Genomic DNA, 15,051 nt, shown 5'->3' on the forward strand with positions numbered 1-15,051 from the left:
GCTGGAAATTATTATCCAGCTACTTACACGTTTGTTTTTAAATCCATCCCTATGTTTAGCTGCCAAAATGCAAACTGCGCGTTCTCTCTCAACAGAGAGCGCCACAGGTCACCAGCTATTATTCTCCCAGGAGTCATTGAGTAGGCTGCCCAAGTACACATAAGGAAACTCAACAAACTGTTTCCATTTCAAGGACCATTAGAAACAGAAAGGAAAAGAGAAGGTCAGGGAAACTTAGTTTCTAACAAAGGAAGTGAGGCACTTTGAAAAAGAAAATATTTAGAGAACAGAGAGGAAGCTAAACCCAAACAACCAAAAGGCACAGCTGACGATCATTCCAGGAAGTTGGTAACTTCTGCTGGTCTCTAGAAGCACAGGAAGAAAAGGACTGTTAGCGTGAAGAACGCTCGATGGTTCTAGGTATCTAGGTAGAGTCAGTCAACAGGGCTAACCATGTGATAATCCTGGGCAATTCCACCTCACAGTTCACTAAAAAACAAGTGAAACCCTGGGGAAAGCCCTTTGGGTCTTTAATAGTAATGGAGGACATCACCCTCTCACTTTCTCTGCTTCTACACAGCAGGCAGTCAAGGAAAACTTGCCAAGAAATATGAGTGAATAAATGATTTTGAAAGTTTCATTGAGCAGGAACAGGAAAAGGATGATTTGGGGATAGCTGGAAGGATAGTTACTTGTATGAATAATATTTATTCATCTTCAGTGAGATATTTCTAAATAGAAAGATTGTATTTAAAATGTACAACCACAATAACAGAAGAAAAAAAAAATGTGAGACAAAGCAACAGTTCATAGTGCCACAATGGTCAACAAAGACCAGAAAGGAAATTAAAGCACAAGTTCTACTCAGCAGCACTTCAGCCATCAGAGGCTCTGCTGTGCTATTTTGCAGATCTCTTTCAGTTAGGGGAGGAATGAGTCAAAGAGGGCTTGGCTGCTCTGTGAAATGGTGACATTCAAGTTCAACAATAGTTCTTGGCTTTGAAAGTCCACTACAGGAAATTAGAGTAAAATATGCACCATTAATCTTGGTCACAATCTATTTTTTTCTCCTTAGAGGATGTCAAAAAACTAGGGTTGCTTCAGTGTGTGCGTGTGTTTTAAATATGTTCTACTTTGAAAATTTCATTTTGTTCTATGAGTTCTGCAGTGACTCAGAAGCTCCATGATACTATAACTGGAGTAATTTTGTTGTATTTTTAGCCGTGTTCTCCAAGCCTCCCAGTATATGCTGTGATCTTTGCCGAACAGAATCTGATCAGTGTTATAGGGGAAATGATGTGTGAGGCTCTACAAGGAGAGGGTCTCCAGGGCCCACACCTGAGTCATGCCTTGAAGTAGCCTCAGCACACTTAGCCTCCCAGTGATTCTGTGCAAGTCAATCTCAATCTCAATCTTTTGAGCTTACGCTAGTTCTTTGGGGAGAAAAAAAGATAGAAACAACTTCTGAATAGGGCAGTATGTTTGGGGCAGCTTTGTGAATACATATCTAAAATTACCTCCACTTGCCATTTTTTAAATCAATTTTTTTTCAAGCAATCAGATTCTTTTCTCCTACAGGAGCTGTGGGCAAGAAAGCTAATGAATTCTACATCCTTCTCATCACCTGGTTTAAATTGTTTTCTGCTCTGAGTAAACAGTAATTACTGTTTAAGTACATCTCAGCAAAATCGTATCCCAATTGCAACAGTTCATGTTCCTCCTAATGTAATCTCTGCAGACGAAATGATCGTCAAGGGAAGTGGGCTGACCTGCTCACAGGACGGCGTACTTATAATCTGCACCTTATGTAATGGCGATTCTGTGTGCCTGTGTCATAATTATTGGAATATTATTTTATGCGTTTTTTCTTTTTTTTTTTTTTTTTTTTTTTTTTTGAGACAGAGTCTTGCTCTGTCACCCAGGCTGGCGTGCAGTGGCGCAATCCCGGCTCACTGCAAGCTCCACCTCCCAGGTTCACGCCATTCTCCTGCCTCAGCCTCCTAAGTAGCTGGGACTACAGGTGCCCGCCACCACGCCCGGCTAATTTTTTTGTATTTTTAGTAGAGACGGGGTTACACAGTGTTAGCCAGAATGGTCTCGATCTCCTGACCTCGGGATCTGCCCTCCTCGGCCTCCCAAAGTGCTGGGATTACAGGCGTGAGCCACCGTGCCCGGCCTATTTTATGCATTCTTTAACATTACAATTTATTTTGTGCCATGTTCTGACTTTTAAGTCATTAAATCGTCCTCTGTTCATATTTCTGGGTAATTTGAGGGTGTCTCCATCTGCCATTCCAGAAAATTGCCTTCCCCAGGCCTCTGTCAGAACAAGAAATTGTCCAGCCCCTTGTGACTCAAAATGTGGCCTGGGAACCAGCAGCGTCAGCCTTACCTGGGAGCTACCAAGGACTGTGGAATTTCAGGCTCAACCCAGACCTACTGAATCAGAATCTGCATTTTTAACAGGACCCCCAAGTGATTTGTGTACACAGTGAAATAGGGGAAGTACTGGTCTCTGAGATAACCAAGTTCATCATCAGCCTTTATATCCAAACAGAGAGCTGCCTAGCGAAGAACCGTGAACTTAGCCTGTCTCTCAGACGCTACCTTTTGAGTATTCCTTAGGCTAATATTTGGCTGCTCACATTTACTGGATGAATAAAAGGGCTGTCAGAAGTCTTTTCTTTTTCTTGTCATGTGCAGCCCAGCTGCAGGAAAGGAATATGCATATTTTAGAATCAAAAGCAGAAAAGCAGCATCTGGTTTGCTAGATCTGCTAGATCTAAAGTACTTCTGTTCTGAAAGTCTTTTTCGTGTTTATTAGGGTGAGAAAAAAATGCTCCCCCAAAATTATTTTCCAAGAAGGCATAAGAAAGATTCATGGTACATGAAGTTTTATAAACTCACGAAATAAAGATAAAACAAATTTCTGAGGCATGAAACTTTTGGTAAAGTTTCTATCTTCACTGCTTAAAACACAGAGCTCTAGATGACAGAATAAGGGTTGATTACAAACAACTTGTCCTCTAAACAGGACACAGACTCATGCCAGAGACTCGTGTTGTTATTGCCTTCAGCACAGATCAGAGTTTTATTAACTTTCTAAACATATTTTTACTAAACATCACCGGGGACCATGCTTTGTTCTCCCTGCCCACACCCCACCCTGTGTACCAGAGCCCTTTAAAAATTGTACACAAGCATGTACAGCAGCCTATCAACTTATTCAAATCCTACTGTTGCTGATGAAGTTCTGAAGGCAAATCACACCTACCTTCAAACAAATCAAAAAAATAGCACAAGGGGCGGGGCGCGGTGTCTCACACCTGTAATCCCAGCACTTTGGGAGGCCGAGGTGGGTGGATCCTGAGGTCAGGAGATCAAGACCATCCTGGCTAACACGGTGAAACCCTGTCTCTACTAAAAATAAAAAAATTAAAAAATAAAATTTAGCCAGGCGAGGTGGCGGACCCCTGTAGTCCCAGCTACTCGGGACGCTGAGGCAGGAGAATGGCGTGAACCCGGGGGGCGGAGCTGGAAGTGAGCCGAGATCGCGCCACTGCACTCCAGCCTGAGCGACAGAGCGAGACTCCGTCTCAAAAGAAAAAAAAAAAAAAATAGCACAAGGACCACCTGTGCTCTTGTACCTGCAAATGGCCTAGCTAATTTTCTCACTAGGATGTCAGTGATTCGGTCCCACAATAAGGACCTGATAGCACTGTGCAGGTGCAGTCACTAAAGGCCCACCTCCTCTAGGAAGCACCAACCCTCTTCCTGCAGCAGGCTTCACTTTACATTTGCAGACACAGGTCTGACGTTAGGACATTCAATCAGGTGTTCCTCATGCTCCAAGCAACTGGAACCCACCTGTGTTCCAAGATTACCTTTCAACTGAAAAGCTTTTAAAGGCCAGACACAGTGGCTCACGCCTGTAATCCCAGCATTTTGGGAGGCCGAGGTGGTTAGATCACCTGAGGTCAGGAGTTCGAGACCAGCCTGGCCAACATGGCGAAACCCCATCTCTACTAAAAATACAAAAATTAGCTGGGCATGGTGTCTGTGCCTGTAATCCCAGCTACTTGGGAGGCTGAGACAGGAGAATGCTTGAACCTGGGAGGCAAGGGTTGCAGTGAACCGAGATCATGCCACTGCACTCCAGCCTGGAAGACAGAGAGAGACTCCATCTCAAAAAAAAAGCTTTTAAATTGGGACAGCTGTCACCTCTGGTAGCCACTCGACTAGCCAAAGCAGCTAACATTCTTGGGTTTCAGCAAATCCCAAAACAGAATCTTACCAAAGATTGTTTTCCTTTTTTTTTTTTTTTTTTTTTTGTTTGGATGGAGTTTCGCTCTCATTGCCCAGGCTGGAGTGCAATGGCATTATCTCAGCTCACAGCAACCTCCACCTCCCAGGCTCAAGCGATTTTCCTGTCTCAGCCTCCCAAGTAGCTGGGATTACAGGCAGGTACCACCACACCCGGCTAATTTTGTCTGTTTTTAGTAGAGATGGGGTTTCTCCATGTTGGTCAGACTGGTCTGGAACTCCTGACCTCAGGTGATCCGCCTGCCTTGGCTTCCCAAAGTGCTGGGATTACAAGAGTGAGCCACCATGCCTGGCCGATTATTTCTTTTTACTGCAAATGTATCCCTGATTTCTTCCTTATAACCACTGATGCAAGCAGCCAAAAGGGCTTCTACCACAAGGGCCTGCCTATCTTCCTACAGCCTGCCACAGCATGGCACTCCGACCCAGCTACTTCCTTCCCCAGGCCACAAAGGAAAGTCTATTTTATCCTCTTCAAAAAAAATGGACGGGAGAAAACTGGTATCAACAATCCATTTGCCTTCAAGAATCCATTTACTTGTAATCTTAAAATGTTTAATTCCCAGTGCCTTTACTGCAATAGTAAAATAAATTCCCCATCCGGGATAACCAAAGGCCTCTCTGCATTTGAATAAAAACATTTCTACTGAATTAGGCACACTGAAATGATGAAGTGCTGAAGGAGAGAACCCTCCCCACCCCGCCCTTGCTCAGAGCCCACTCGCTTCTCCTTCCCTTGTCTGCAGCGTAGAGATTGGCATGGGTACATTTATGGTACGTCAGTTCCTTTCGGCTTTGACCTGAAGTTGGCTCAGATTTGGTTAATGCTGAAATTTGCAGCTGACTTCAGTCAGACTTTGCTTCTCATTAATGAGTTGACATTGCAGTGGGGAGATGTTTCAGCATTTGCTCCTTGAGCTTCCTCAAGCAGGAGCCAAAAGCTGAACAAGATCTTCCTCTTAAAAACAAGTCCAACACATTTTAAAAGAATGGATAGTTTAATTCCACTCAGTAAAACTGGTCCCCCCAAATATTTTAATTTTGATATGCAGATTCCAAGAAAAAATGGAAGATGGGAGGTTCAAAACAGTCTGGAAGCTTCGATCATTGGACTGTGATGGCTCACTCCTCCATGTTGGGTCACTTGAAGACTTTTTTTTTTTTTTTTGAGACAGAGTCTCACTCTGTTGCTTAGGCTGGAGTCCAGTGGCATGATCTCAGTTCGCTGTAACCTCTGCCTCCCAGGTTCAAGCGATTCTCCTGCCTCAGCCTCCCGAGTAACTGGGATTACAGGCATGCACCACCACACCAGGCTAATTTTTGTATTTTTAGTAGAGACGGGGTATCACCATGTTGGCCAGGCTGATCTCGAATTCCTGATCTCAAGTGATCTGCCTGCCTAGGCCTCCCAAAGTGCTGAGATTACAGGCGTGAGCCACCGTGCCCGGCCACCACCTGACAAATGTTTACATGAGCAACATAGTAAAGCTGAGAAAGCATGATCTGTTCATGTATTTCATGTAGAAAGAACTTGCAAACTAACAGGATAAAATGTTTAAGTGCATAATTCTGTATGTATATACTTCCTCGAGATAATAACTATTAATAGTTCATCAATATCCCTTATTGTGTGTGTGTACAGTTTATTTTCAGTAAATAAATGCTCTTTCAAATGATTTTAACTCATATTTGCAACTTGGGGATAGTCACATTTATTCCTTGCTTGTAATTCTTTGAAATCACCAAAAGAAAACTACTATTCTTATCTTGGTATTATTAATATTCTTTATTAAAGTAAAATGTTTTTTGTCTTTTAGAGAAAGTCTGTTTGGTTTTGTCAGGCACGTGGGGAAGGAGGTGTTTGTATTTTTGGCTTTGTGTGACTTTCCAAAAGCCCCAATGGCTCACAATCAAGGTCAAAGCATATAACTAACTGTTCTTGTGTATCAGGAAGCCTTTATTAAAAAAAAAAAAAAAAAACTCAATTATTTACTATGCTAAAGAAATTGTACAGCCAGAGGAAATTAGGGTCAAATATAAAGCCAAAGAGCTTGGAAAGGTTTATTTTATTTCTGATAATGAGGACCTGGAAAAGAGAATAGAATACTCCCTCTAAATTTCTTAACATTGGAGACAAATCCCTGCCTTACATTGCCAATTACAGTGCTTTGCACCTGCTCCCCTTGTTTGCTCATCCTTCCCTAGTTCTTGTCCCAGATATCACTTGCTCGGAAGGCTTCAGTACCCCCTTCAGACACTCTAGGATCACAACCACAAGCCTCTAAGCCTACGAGACTTCCCTGTACACAATTCCAAACAATCCCATTCATTAAATCAAAGGATTGCTTGAGCCTTGAGCCTGGGAAGTCAAGGCTGCAGTGAGCCAAGATCGTGCTACACTGCACCCCCCCAGCCTTGGTGACAGAAACACTGTTTCAAAATCAAAAAGCTCCCATGGAAAAATAAAATTCCAGGAAATTCCCCCTCTTTTTACCATTTATTAGCTACAAAATAACACATTTCGGATTCTAAAAGACCCTCTGAACAAGCGGACTGTTCCTGCAGGACCCAGGAGACCCCCCAAAACTGTGAGTGCCCCAACTGTGGAAGGGGGAAAGGGAACCCCTCCTCTCCTGAACACACACCTGCACTGGAGAAGATGAAGCTCTGTTTGCTGGAAAAGTTTCCAACGTTACCAGGAGCTGAGTCAGTTTGGAGAGCCAAGGGAAATACAGGGGTACAGGAAGCAGCAGAAAGGCCCTGGGAGCTCATTGGGTCCGCAGGCAGCCCATTCCTGCATAGCACCACAGGGATCCATCAGGAGGGCGGCCAGAGAAGCAGGGGGTAAAACTCCACAGGGAAAAGGAATTGTCTAGCTGAACTTTGTAACAATTTGAACACGGTGAGAAGCCTCCTGGCCAGAACTCAGGGGAAGGTGCAAATCCGGTGTCCAAACGCCACATGCAGGGGAAGAACCAAGCCCTTTCCTTTACTTTCGAAGCTGGGAGGCGGATAGCCTGGGACAGGTTTTCAAGCCCATATTGCCCTCTGCCTGGGGGTCTGGGGGCCTCTTGGGTAGGGGGGGGGCACGGTGGGAGTGAGACAGATCGTTTGGTTTGCGTGGGAGCTGCATGAGGCCTGTGATTGCTGACTTTCCCCCACTTCCCTGACAACCGGCAAGACACAGCAGAGGCAGCCATAGTCCTCCTGGGTACACAACCCCAGTGGCCTGGGAATCTCACCCCATTCCCCCACAGCAGCAGCAACAAGACCTGACCAAGGAGAGTCTGAGCTCACATATGCCTAGCCCTGCCCCCACCTGATGGTCCTTCCCTACCCACCCTGCTAGCAGAAGACAAAAGGCATATAATCTTGGGAGTTCTAGGGCCCCGCCCACCACCGTTCATCCCCATACCACAGCTGATCTCTCTGGAAAGCACCAGCTTCTGGCAGGAGGTCAACCAGCACAAACATAGAACATTCAACCACCAAAGCTAAGAACCTTCACAGAGGCGAGATTTCCTTGAGAGGTGATTCCAGTTGGTTATTGGGGGTGGTGGGGAGAGGGGGAGGGGGAGGGAGAGAGAGAGAGAGAGAGAGAGAAAGAAAATTTATTCCAGGCAGAAGACACCACATATAGACAAGTAGAAGAAAGAAATTCAGAGCTCAAAGACAAGGTGTTTGAATTAACCCAATCCAACAAAGACAAAGAAAAAAAATAAGAAAATATGAACAAAGCCTCCAAGATGGCTGGGATTGTGTTAAACAACCAAACCTAAGAATAATTGGTATTCCTGAAGAAGAAGGTAATTCTAACAGCTTGGAAAACATATTTGGGGGAATAATCGAGGCAAACTTCCCTGGTCATGCTAGAGACCTAGACATCCAAATACAAGAAACACAAAGAACACCCAGGAAATTCACAACAAAAAGAGCTTCACCTAGCTACACTGTCATCAGGTTTTCCAAAGTTAAGACGAAGGAAAAAATCTTAAGAGCTGTGAGACAGAAGCACCAGATAACCTATAAAGGAAAACCTATCAGATTAACAGCAGATTGCTCAGCAGAAACCGTACAAGCTAGAAGGGATTGGGGCCCTATCTTCAGCCTCCTCACACAAAACAATTATCGGCCAAGAATTTTGTATCCAGCAAAACTAAGCATCATATATGATGGAAAGATACAGTCATTTTCAGACAAATAAATGCTGAGAGAATTCGCCATTACCAACCCACCACTACAAGAACTGCTATGCTAAAAGGAGCTCTAATTCTTGAAACAAATCCTGGAAACACATTAAAACAGAACCTCTTTAAAGCATAAATCACACAAGACCTATAAAGCAAAAATTCAAGTTAAAAAGCAAAAAAAAAAAAAAAAAAAAGTAGGCAACAAAGAGCACAAGGAATGCAACAGTACCTCACATTTCAATACTAACATTGAATGTAAATGACCTAAATGCTCCACTTAAAAGATACAGAACCACAGAATGGATAAGAACTCACCCGCCAACTATCTACTGCCTTTAGGAGACTCACCTAGCACAGAAGGACTCACATAAACTTAAAGTCAAGGGGTAGAAAAAGGTATTTCATGCAAATGGACACCAAAAGTGAACAGGGGTAGCTATTCTTATATCAGAAAAACAAACTCTAAAGCAACAACAGTTAGAAGAGACAAAGAGGGACATTATATAATGGTGAAAGGCCTTGTCCAACAGGAAAATATCACAATTATAAACATATATGCAACTAACACTGGAGGTCCCAAATTTATAAGACAATTACTAACAGACTTAAGAAATGAGACAGACAGCAACACAATAATAGTGGGGACTTCAGTACTCTACTGACAGCACTAGACAGGTCATCAAGACAGAAAGTCAACAAAGAAACAATAGATTTAAACTATACCTTTGAACAAATGGACTTCACAGATATACACAGAACATTATCATCCAATAACCACAGAATACACTTTCTATTCAACAGTGCATGGAACTTTCTCCAAGACCGACCATACGATAGGCCATAAAACAAGCCTCGATAAATTTAAGAAAACAAATCATATCAAGCACTCTCCCAGACCACAGTGGAATAAAACTGGAAATCAATTCAAAAGGAAGCTTCAAAACCATGAAAATACATGGAAATTAAATAACCTGCTCCTGAATGAGCATTGGGTCAAAAACGAAATCAAGATTGAAATTTAAAAATTCTTCAAACTGAAAGACAGTAATGACACAACCTATCAAAACCTCTGGGATACAGCAAAGGCAATGCTAAGAGGAAAGTTCATAGCCCTAAATGACTACATCAAAAAGGCTGAAAGAGCACAAACTGACATTCTAAGGTCACACCTCAAGGAACTAGAGAAACAAGAACAAACCAAACCCAAATCCAGCAGAAGAAAGGAAATAACCAAGGCTGGAGCAGAACTAAGTTAAATTGAAACAAAAATAAATATAAAAGATAAATGAAACAAAAAGCTGGTTCTTTGGAAAGACAAATAAAATTGATAGACCATTAGCAAGATTAACCAGGAAGGAAGAGAAAAAATCCAAATAACCTCACTAAGAAATGAAACAGGAGATATTACAACTGACACCACTGAAATACAAAAGATCATTCAAGGCTACTATGAACACCTTTACTCACATAAACTAGAAAACCTAGAAGAGATGGATAAATACCTGGAAAAATACAACCCTCCTAGGTAAATCACTGAAGAATTAGATACCCTGAACAGACCAATAACAAGCAGGAATATTGAAATGGTAATTTAAAAATTACCAACAAAAAAGTACAGGACCAAATGGATTCACAGCAGAATTCTACCAGACATTCAAAAAATTGGTACCAATCCTTTTGACAGTATTCCACAAGATAGAGAAAGAAGGAACCCTCCCTAATCCATTCTATGAAGCCAGCATCACCCTAATATGAAAACCAGGAAAGGACCTAACCAAAAAACAAAACTACAGACCAATATCCTTGATGAACATAGATGCTAAGATCCTTAACAAAATATTTGCTAACTGAATCGAACAACAAAAAGATTATCAAAAAGATAATCCACAATGATCAAGTGGGTTTCATGCCAGGGATGGTTTAACATACACAAGCCAATAAATGTGATACACCACATAAACAGAATTAAAAACAAAAGTCACATGATCATCTCAATAGATGCAGAAAAAGCATTCAATGAAATCCAGTATCGCTTTACAATTAAAACTCTCAGCAAAGTCATCATAAAGGGGACATACTTTAATGTAATAAAAGTCATCTATGACAAACTCACGGCCAACATAATACTGAATGGGGAAAAGTTGAAACCTGTCCCTCTGAGAACTGGAAAAAGACAAGGATACCCACTTTCACCACTTCTCTTCAACAGAGCACTGGAAGTCCTAGCCAGAGCAATCAGACAAGAAAAAGAAATAAAGGGCATCCAAATCGGTAAAGAGGAAGTCCAACTGTCACTATTTGCTGAAGATATGATAATTTACCTCGAAAACCCTAAGTCCTCCTCCAGAAAGCTCCTAGAACTGATAAAATAATTCAGCAAAGTTTTCAGATACAAGATTAATGTACACAAGTCAGTAGCTCTTCTATACACCAACAGCGACCAAGCGGAGAATCAAATAAAAAAACTCAACCCCTTTTACAATAGCTGCAAAAGAAAAAAAAAAAGAAAGGAAGAAAACTCAGGAATATACCTGGGTATATTCCTGGGTATATACCCTGGGTTCAGGGTATCTAATTCTTCAGTGATTTACCTAGGAGGGTTGTATTTTTCCAGGTATTTATCCATCTCTTCTAGGTTTTCTAGTTTATGTGAGTAAAGGTGTTCATAAGCCTTGAATGATCTTTTGTATTTCAGTGGTGTCAGTTGTAATATCTCCTGTTTCGTTTCTTAGTGAGGTTATTCAGATTTTTTCTCTTTCAATTTTATTTGTCTTTCCAAAGAACCAACTTTTTGTTTCATTTATCTTTTATATTTATTTTTGCTTCAATTTAACTTTCAAAGGATTTGAAAGGCCTCTACAAGGAAATCTACAAAACACTGCTGAAAGAAATCATAGATGACACCAAAAAAATGGAAACACATCCCATGCTCACGGATGGGTAGAATCAATAGTGTGAAAATGACCATACTGCCAAAAGCAATGTACAAATTCAATGCAATCCCCATCAAAATACCACCACCACTCTTCACAGAATTAGAAAAAACAATTCTAAAATTCATATGGAACCAAACAAGAGCCCGCGTAGCCAAAGCAAGAATAAACAAAAAGAACAAATCTGCAGGCATCACACTATCTGATTTCAACCTCTACTGTAAGGCCATAGTCACCAAAACAGCATGTTACTTTCACAAAAATAGGCACAAAAACCAAGAGGACAGAATAGAGAACCCAGAAATAAACCCAAATACTTACAGCCAACTGACCTTCAACAAAGCAAACAAAAACATAAAGTGGAGAAAGGACACCCTTTTCAACAAATGGTGCTGGGATAATTGGCTAGTCAAATGTAGGAGAATGAAACTGGATCCTTATCTCACACAAAAATCAACTGAAGATGGATTAAAGACTTAAACCTAAGACCTGAAACTATAAAAATTCTACAAGATAACATTGGAAAATCCCATCTAGACGTTGGTTTAGGCAAGGATTTCATGACCAAGAACCAAAAAGCAAATGCAATAAAAACAAAGATAAATAGCTGGGACCTAATTAAATTAAAGCGCTTTCCCACGGCAAAAGGAACAGTCAGCAGAGTCAACAGACAACCCACAGAGTGGGGGAAAATCTTCACAATCTATACATCTGACAAGGGACCAATCCAGAATCTACAGCAAACTCAAACAAATCAGTAAGAAAAAAAACAAACAATCCCATCAAAAAGCGGGCTAAGGACATGAATAGACAATTCTCAAAAGAAGATATACAAATGGTTAACAAACATGAAAAAATGCTCAGCATCACTGATGATCAGGGAAATGCATATCAAAACCACAATGTGATACAAATCTCACTCCTGCAAGAATGGCTATACTCAAAAAATCAAAAAAATAGTAGATGTTGGTGTGGATGCAGTGAACAGGGAACACTTCTACACTGCTGGTGGGAATGTAAACTAGTACAGCATCTAAGGAAAACAGTGTGGAGATTATTTAAAGATCTAAAAGTAGAACTACCATTGGATCCAGCAATCCCACTACTGGGTATTTACCCGGAGGAAAAGAAGTCATTATTCAAAAAAGATATTTGCAAACACATTTTTATGGTGGCCCAATTCACAATTGCAAAATTGTGGAACCAACCCAAATGCCCATCAACCAACAAGTGGATAAAGAAACTGTGGTATATATATACAATGGAATATTACACAGCCATAAAAAGGAATGAATTAACAGTATTTGCAGTGACCTGGATGAGATTGGAGACTATTTTTCTAAGTGAAGTAACTCACGAATGGAAAACCAAACATCGTATGTTCTCACTGAAATGTGGGAGCTAAGCTATGAGGATGCAAAAGCATAAGAATGATGCAATAGACTTTGGGGGCTTTGGGGGAAGAGTGGGAGGGGAGCAAGGGATAGAAGACTACAAATACGGTGCAGTGTATACTGCTCAGGTGATGGGTGCACCAAAATCTCATGAATCACCACTAAAGAACTTAATCATATAACCAAATACCGCCTGCACTCCAATAACTTATGGAAGAATAAAAAATAAACACATTTCCAAGAGTAAGGAGTTGCTGAGAGTTAGTTTATGCACCAGAGTCAATTCCCCTGCACCACTCCTCACATGCCTAGGAAAAAAGTTTAGAACATACATCCCTCAGTTCCACAACAGTCTCTTTGAATTTCCCTTCGAGGCTCTGCTTTTTCTCCCTCAGTCTCTTCCATGGTAAGCTTTCATTTAAGCTACAGCAAAACACTATCTTCCTAGAGGTTATACAGGAAACCCAGAGAAAAGTTCCAGTCTCCATAAAACAGCCCAACCTTGCATGGAGCCACCTCCAGGAAAGATGGCATAAATGCTAATCAATGGTAAGAGATAGTCTGACGATAAACTCAAAGACTTCTCCAAGCAGGAATGACTTGTAAGGAGGATTCCAAAAAGGCACTGTGCTCTAGTGGAAAACGTTTGGTTCTGATTCAAAGAAACCTAGCATGTGCTACTTATTAGCTGTGTCACCTTGGACAAGTTATTTGACCTCTCTGAGCTTCTATTTCATCATCTGTAAAATGCTAATGGTAAAATGACAATGACAGTGCTTACTAGCATAGTTAATACAATAACTAAGAAGTGTTAATATAAAGGATTCTGCTTATAGTAAGAGATCCATAAATGGTAACAATATATTTTTGTTATTTTCCAAACACAGTACCTTGCACAAAATTTATGTTAATAAATATTTGTGGAAAGGAGGGAGAAAGGAAAAGGGAGACTTGAAAAAGATTCAGGTTTAGCACAGTATAAATCCTGATAGAGGTTTTCCTCTTTTTCACTAATAAATTCTCTGATTATAGCATCGATCTATTGAGGAAATTGTTTGAATACCATGAACTATTAGCACGCAGATCCTGCAGATCAGAGCCCTCTGGTGGCCATTGCAGCGTTGCTATCTGTTAGAACAATTATGCCCACCTTGTCTCTTACAGCTGTATGTCGCCACCTGGTCCCTGTTGTCCTAGATCCCTATCACCTACGCTGACACCAGGAAGCCCAGTTCCACAGCCGCTTCCCCAGGCATCAACCTCAGCCTAGAAAGGACAGTGATGAACGAGCTTTTCTGAGATGTGCCCCCTCACTAGTCATTCTTTGTTGCTTTGTAAAAGAAATGGCCACTAAACCCTCCAGATGAACACAACCAACTGGCGAGTTCTCTGGTCTTGTGTAATAAATCCATTCTGGCAGGCCCACCTCTCAGTGCCTTTTGTTCCTCAGTACTCTGCCAGGACAGCTCTGGCATCTTCTTTTCATTAATGCAAGCCACCATTTTCCCCACTCTTGAAGGACACAGCCCAACAGCACGCTGGGACCAGATCCAGGTGTCCTTTTGATTACATTATATTCTGATAATGCCTGCATATGGATGAAATCTTCTTATCCAGTCTTATATTCTGGCACCCCACCCGCCATATCCCTGTCTAAACCCCCGAGATCCATTGCTAAGCACACTTTACCAATTCCTCCTGGTTTACATTGTCAAATCCTGAAGCTCCTTCAGGGGAGATGCTTGTTCCTCCCACCACAGAGCAAGTCCCTCCCCAGCCAGATCATCCTGAGACTTGACCATAATTAACCACCTAGAATAACACGGGGGTGTAGGCAATATTTGAGGAGGGCCATATCATCATGTAAAGCATCCTCCTCGGCATGGTCTCCAGGCAAGGGGAGTATGCTCTCCACTAGCAAGCAGGAGTCAGGAGGTTCCCCTGCAGGGAAACCTCGAGTCCATCATCCACCTAACTGTTCCCATTCCAGGTCTCTATGTCTCACTTCTTCCCTATTAGGACCTTGACTTAAGTATAGGAGACTTGCCAGAGTGGTAAATTCAGCCCTTTTATTAATTCAGCTGCTTTGTCAATTAGATATTAGGCCTAATTTTCAGCACAGTCTGTCCTTCAGCTGCATTCGAAGACAGTCTCTTCAAATCAGCTTTCATATCATGCCTGAGGGCTTTTATTGCACTTAACCACCAACTA

The 15,051-nt window shown here is 41.6% G+C and overlaps 1 long non-coding RNA gene across 1 annotated transcript in view; it reads right to left on the reverse strand.

Moving 5' to 3' along the window:
- Nucleotides 1–213, reverse strand: part of LOC102137408 (uncharacterized) — an 86,990-nt gene extending 86,777 nt beyond the window's left edge. The window contains exon 1 of the long non-coding RNA XR_279326.5: nt 28–213. This is a non-coding gene — a long non-coding RNA (uncharacterized lncRNA). The remainder of the gene's footprint in view (nt 1–27) is intronic.
- Nucleotides 214–15,051: the final 14,838 nt, after the last annotated feature.

The sequence above is a fragment of the Macaca fascicularis genome, chromosome 7, assembly GCF_037993035.2.
Source record: "Macaca fascicularis isolate 582-1 chromosome 7, T2T-MFA8v1.1".
Classification (NCBI taxonomy): Eukaryota; Metazoa; Chordata; class Mammalia; order Primates; family Cercopithecidae; genus Macaca; species Macaca fascicularis.